Source organism: Glycine soja, chromosome 10, assembly GCF_004193775.1.
Source record: "Glycine soja cultivar W05 chromosome 10, ASM419377v2, whole genome shotgun sequence".
Lineage (NCBI taxonomy): Eukaryota > Viridiplantae > Streptophyta > Magnoliopsida > Fabales > Fabaceae > Glycine > Glycine soja.
In genome coordinates, this window is record NC_041011.1 from 27461499 (window position 1) to 27467290 (window position 5792).

At 40.3% G+C, this 5792-nt stretch overlaps 1 non-coding gene across 1 annotated transcript; it reads left to right on the forward strand.

Moving 5' to 3' along the window:
• The first annotated feature begins 4573 nt into the window (after positions 1-4573).
• LOC114372699 lies at positions 4574-4680 on the forward strand. The gene has a single exon (XR_003658270.1). It is a non-coding gene; the product is annotated as a small nucleolar RNA R71 (small nucleolar RNA).
• The last annotated feature ends 1112 nt before the right edge of the window (positions 4681-5792 follow it).

Sequence of the window (5792 nt, forward strand, 5' to 3'; positions counted from 1 at the left end):
AAAAAATAATATAATAATAAAAAAGACATCTTTTAGTAAAATAAAGCGGAAAATCAATCGGACGTTTTCTCTTTGGGATTTCTCATTCTTAATCGAATTGATTAATAACTAAAGTGAAACTAAAGGCTAAAATCAATTCGCCTAGTCAAGCTCGTCCATAAAAATAGGCTTTTGAAGTTTGTCATTTCATTTTCTCACTAAGTAAAAATGGATCATTTTTAAGGTCCAACGCCTTAAAATGATCACCTCTTAAAGTAAAAAAGAATCACTTGATAAAAAAGAACTACGTAGGTCTGATTTTCTCATCCCAAATTGAGGAATACGTAGGAGCAAAGGGAAACACCCTTGTCGACCACAAAAAGAGAAAATATAAGAAGGGTATAAAGGATATAGAGACATAAAAAGGGAACATAAAAAATCAAAGTCATGTTTGCACATTCGATTAAAGGCTGTCGTCCCTTGGGGCGGACGTGTGGGGTGCTAATACCTTCCCCGTGCGTAAATACAACTCCCGAACCTTTCACTTAAAAGTTCGTAGATCGCGTCTTTTCCGGTTTTTCCGACGTTTTCCTCAAATAAACGTTGGTGGCGACTCCGCGCGTATTCCTTTCGTGGAACACACATCCCGCGAGTCACGCGTCGCCCTCCCGCCGAAGGGTAGGTTGCGACAGGGGGGTTTGGTTGTTTGGTAATTAAAGAGCAGAACAAATAAAATGGAATACGAAACTACTAATATTAAAAACGGGTTGTTTCCTCTGATTCAGAAGCCACTCTCTTATCCTGGGTTATGGAGAATTCGTCCCTAACAGTCAACCACTTAATCCAACCCTATTTCAATTTACTAAGCGAAAATCAACTTAGGGTTTTCAATACGTGATTAGGCACCACATACACCAGTTAGCCCTTCGTCCATTAAGCATGAACGCAAGTTAGGCTCAGAGGCAATTAATCGAACACGAAGCGTGCACTGATTAATAATCACGAAATTGGGATAACTGGTGAAGGGAAAACTGCCAGGAAACCACATTACAAACGAAACCTCAAAGAGAGTTGGGCTTCGTCCTCAAAAGGAAACAATACCAGAAAATCTAGCCTTCTATGGATTCAAACAGAAAACGCAAATGAAACATGAAGCAGAAACGTAAATGAACAAGAACGTAAATGAACAGAAACGTAAATGAACAAGAACGTAAATGAACAGAAACGTAAATGAAAGTAGAAGAAGAAGCAAGAATGAACTCGTAATTAGAAGCAGAAAACGGAAATTTGCATTAAGAACGAAAACTGTAACATGGCACAGAAAAACGTGAAAACCTAAAACCAAAGCTCTGAATAATGAAAATAGCATAGCAGAATAGAATGCCCTGCAAGAATCCCAAGGCAGCTATTTAAAAAGAGTCACTCAAAGTCACTGGGCCCTATTACAATACTATGGCCCAAAACGAAATAAACACTGAACAACATAAAATAAAATTGCGAAATTTCCTAATTAGAAATTAACTAAGGTAAGCGCTGCTTTATTTGCCCTCTTCAAGTCCACAACCAAAATCCGGATTAAGCCCAATGTTTCATTAATTCCTGAAATTAGATTAAAAACATCAAATTAGCTAAATGAGCCCAAATAATAAAACTGCCTAATTAATTGACAATTAAGACCAATCCATAATTAAAATGGTGCAAAAAGGGTTTAGAAAATAGAAGAAAATGGTGCCTAATTAGTTTCAATGCATCTATTCAAAACTTTTTCCAAACTATTCAAACAACCATCAAAAGAGGATCCATATACAGTGAAATCATCCATAAACACCTCTATGCAATTTTCTAAAAAATCACTGAAAATACTAATCATGCACCGCTGGAAGGTACCAGGGGCATTGCACAGGCCGAAAGGCATCCTCCTATAAGCAAAAGTGCCGAAGGGGCAGGTGAATGTGGTCTTTTCCTGATCCTCAGGAGCAATAGTAATTTGCATATAACTAGAAAAACCATCAAGGAAACAGTAGTGGGATTTACCTGCCAGGCGTTCAAGCATCTGGTCAATGAATGGCAGGGGAAAATGGTCCTTTTTGGTAACCTGGTTCAGCCTCCTATAGTCAATGCAGACTCTCCAACTGTTCTGCACCCGAGTAGGAATCAGCTCCTCCTTCTCATTTCTGATCACTGTGAGGCCAGTCTTTTTCGGGACTACCTGGACGGGACTCACCCATTGGCTGTCGGAGATAGGATAAATGATTCCAGCTTGCAAAAGCTTGGTTATCTCCTTCTTCACTACATCAAGAATCACCGGGTTGAGTCTTCTCTGTGGCTGTCTTACTGGTTTAGCTCCATCCTCTAAATTTATTCGATGCATACATGTGGATGGGCTAATACCAGGAATGTCCGCCAGGGTCCAGCCTATAGCCTTCTTATGCTTCTTGAGAACTGACAACAACTTCTCCTCTTGCTCATCAGCAAGGGAGGCAGATATAATCACTAGAAAACTCTTGCTATCATCCAAGTAAGCGTATTTTAAATTTGATGGCAGAGGCTTCAATTCTGGTGTGGTCGGCTGGACAGTGGTAGAAGGAGATGGTTTCTCAGCCTTTACCTCATAAAGAAAGTCAGAGGTATGTGTACTTCCTGAAACATGGTTAGTCCTATCTGACTCTATAAAATCAATCTCAAGAGGTAAAACACCACCACCAGGCATGCAATCAATATCACTCTCAGATTCACTCTCAGCATCAAGTTCAGACATATGATCAAGTACAATTTCAGACTCAATGCATGAAGAGTGAGAGGCATGCAGATTAGAATAAAGATCAGTCATGTATTCATCAACAACATGGTCAATTATTTCAGCACGAAATACAGAAAGATCTTCAGATGGGTATTTCATAGCATCTAGAATATTAAAATGAACAGTTATATCACCAAACTCCATGGACAGTGTGCCTGCATAAACATCTATCTTAGTTCTAACAGTTTTCATAAAGGGTCTGCCTAGAATGATGGGAACTGATCCTTGAGAAAATCCATCTTCCATATTCAAGATATAAAAATCAACAGGGAAAATCAGTTCACCAACTCTAACTAAGACATCTTCTATGAAACCAACAGGATAGGCAACACTTCTATTAGCTAAATGAATTACCACATCAGTTGACTGCAAGGGACCTAGAGATAGAGAATTAAAAATCGACAGAGGCATAACACTAACAGAGGCTCCTAAATCTAGCATGGCATTGTCAAACTTACTATTCCCTATAATACAAGGTATGCTGAATGTACCTGGATCTTTGAATTTTTTAGGAATTTGAGGAACAAATTTACCAATCAATGCGGAGACATTTCTGCCCATGCTAATTCGTTCACTTCCTTTAAGCTTCCGCTTATTAGTGCACAGCTCCTTCAAGAATTTGGCATATCTTGGAATTTGCTTTATTGCATCCAACAGAGGTATGTTTACCTCTACTTTTCTAAACGTTTCCAAGATCTCTTTCTCTGCCTCTTCCATTTTTTTGTTGGAAACTGCTCTTGGAGGGAATGGAAGAGGGGGAATGTGCTGCTTCTGCAAATCAGAATTACCTGTGGAAGAAGATTCACCTGCACAGAAATTGTTAGGTAGATTTTTGTCATCACCTTTTTCTGGAATAGAGTGAAGTTTGGCAGGTTCATTTGCAGATGAGGAAGGTGCTACGGGTTGAGGTCCTTGACACTGCTTTCCCGACCTCAATGAAATGGCACTGACATTTTTGGGGTTTTGGACAGCTTGAGAAGGCAGCTTGTCAGAATTCTGGGACTGTTGTTGATTCAATTGAGTAGCTAATTGTCCCATCTGATTGGTTAAGCTTTGAATGGAGGCTCTGGTCTCTTGCTGAAACTGCATGTTCTGCATAGTCATTTGCCTCACAAGTTCTTCGAGGGAAGGTTGTGGAGGGGCCTCAACTGTTGGCTGTTTCTGGGGTTGTTGCTGTTGTTGGATTGGTGGAGGAATGTATGGTCTGCTTGGGCCAGCAGCATTTTGGAAGGAAGGAGCAGGCTGTTGTTGTTGTTGCTGAGGGCTGGACCATCTGAGGTTAGGGTGATTCCTCCATCCAGGGTTGTATCTGTTGCTGGAAAGGTCATAATTGCTCTGCTGTGTTGATTTTGCTGCTGAGGTTGAGGAGGTCTATTGTAAATATTTGCAGCATAAGCTTCAGGCTGCTCAATTGCTCCAGGTTGCTGCATGGAAGGGCAAAGGTCTGTATGGTGGTCAGCAGAGGAGCACAAGCCACAAACCCTTGCGACAGGTACAGATTTCTGATTCAAGGCCAGCTGGGTTACCAAGTTGACCAACGCATCCAGTTTGCCTTCAAGCTTCTTAGTTTCAGATGATGCAGATGGGTTTGTAGCTACCTCATGCACTCCTCTAATGACTATGGCATCATTTTTGGCGCTAAACTGCTGGGAGTTGGAGGCCATCTTCTCAATTAAATTTCTGGCTTCAGCAGGAGTCATGTCTCCAAGGGCTCCACCACTGGCAGCATCTATCATACTTCTCTCCATATTACTGAGTCCTTCATAAAAATATTGGAGAAGAAGTTGTTCTGAAATCTGATGGTGGGGGCAACTGGCACATAGTTTCTTAAATCTCTCCCAGTACTCATACAGGCTCTCTCCACTGAGTTGTCTAATACCTGAGATATCCTTCCTGATGGCTGTGGTCCTGGAAGCAGGGAAAAATTTTTCTAAGAATACTCTCTTAAGGTCATCCCAGCTCGTGATGGACCTTGGAGCAAGGTAATACAGCCAGTCCTTTGCCACTCCCTCTAATGAATGAGGAAAAGCCTTCAGAAATATGTGATCCTCTTGGACATCTGGGGGTTTCATGGTGGAGCAGACAATGTGAAATTCTTTCAAATGTTTGTGTGGGTCTTCACCTGCAAGGCCATGAAACTTTGGAAGCAAATGAATCAGTCCAGTCTTAAGAACATATGGGACATCCTCATCAGGGTATTGGATGCACAAGCTTTCATAGGTGAAATCAGGTGCAGCCATTTCCCTTAGAGTCCTCTCACGATGTGGAGGTTGTGCCATGTTCTCAGAACGTGCAAAATCAGAATGCTCAGAATCAGAATGCTCAAAATTATAATGCTCAAGATCAGGATGTTCAAAATCACCAATAACAGAATGCACAGATTCACCAGTTATGGAATGCTCAGAATGATCAAAAGGTATAAAATGATGCCTAACTAATCTATGAAATGTCCTATCTATCTCAGGATCAAAGGGTTGTAAGTCAGATGGATTGCCTCTAGTCATACACTACATTCAGCACGCACACAACTAGTTGCCTTGTCATGTAAATAAAGGTGTAGGTTTGAACTACAGCTACCCTCAAATGATATCCAAATGACTTGAAATTTTGTGAGCAACCTTATAAAATGATGAGAAGATAGCACAAAACATTTCAGACAAAAATTCAAAGTCTAACTATGAAAGCTAAAATTGGTAGGTTAAGAAAAATAAGTGAATAAAACTTGAAAAATAAAAAACTTTTGACAGAATCGCTTTTTTTGGACGATGGAGACCTCAGCCGGCCTATGGCAGGCTGACACGGTGTAGGAAATTTTATTCTACCCCAAATGCATATATAATAATTGCGATTCTGATAACCGGAGCAAAAGTTATGGCCGTTTGAAGTTTTGACAAACACAAAATTTGCTAGTTTTTTGGAACTTTCAAATCTGACCAAACTAAAGGCTCTAGCTATTTTTCCCACAAAATATGGGTTAAAAGAAGTTACCACAAAATAATTCAGCCAAAAATAA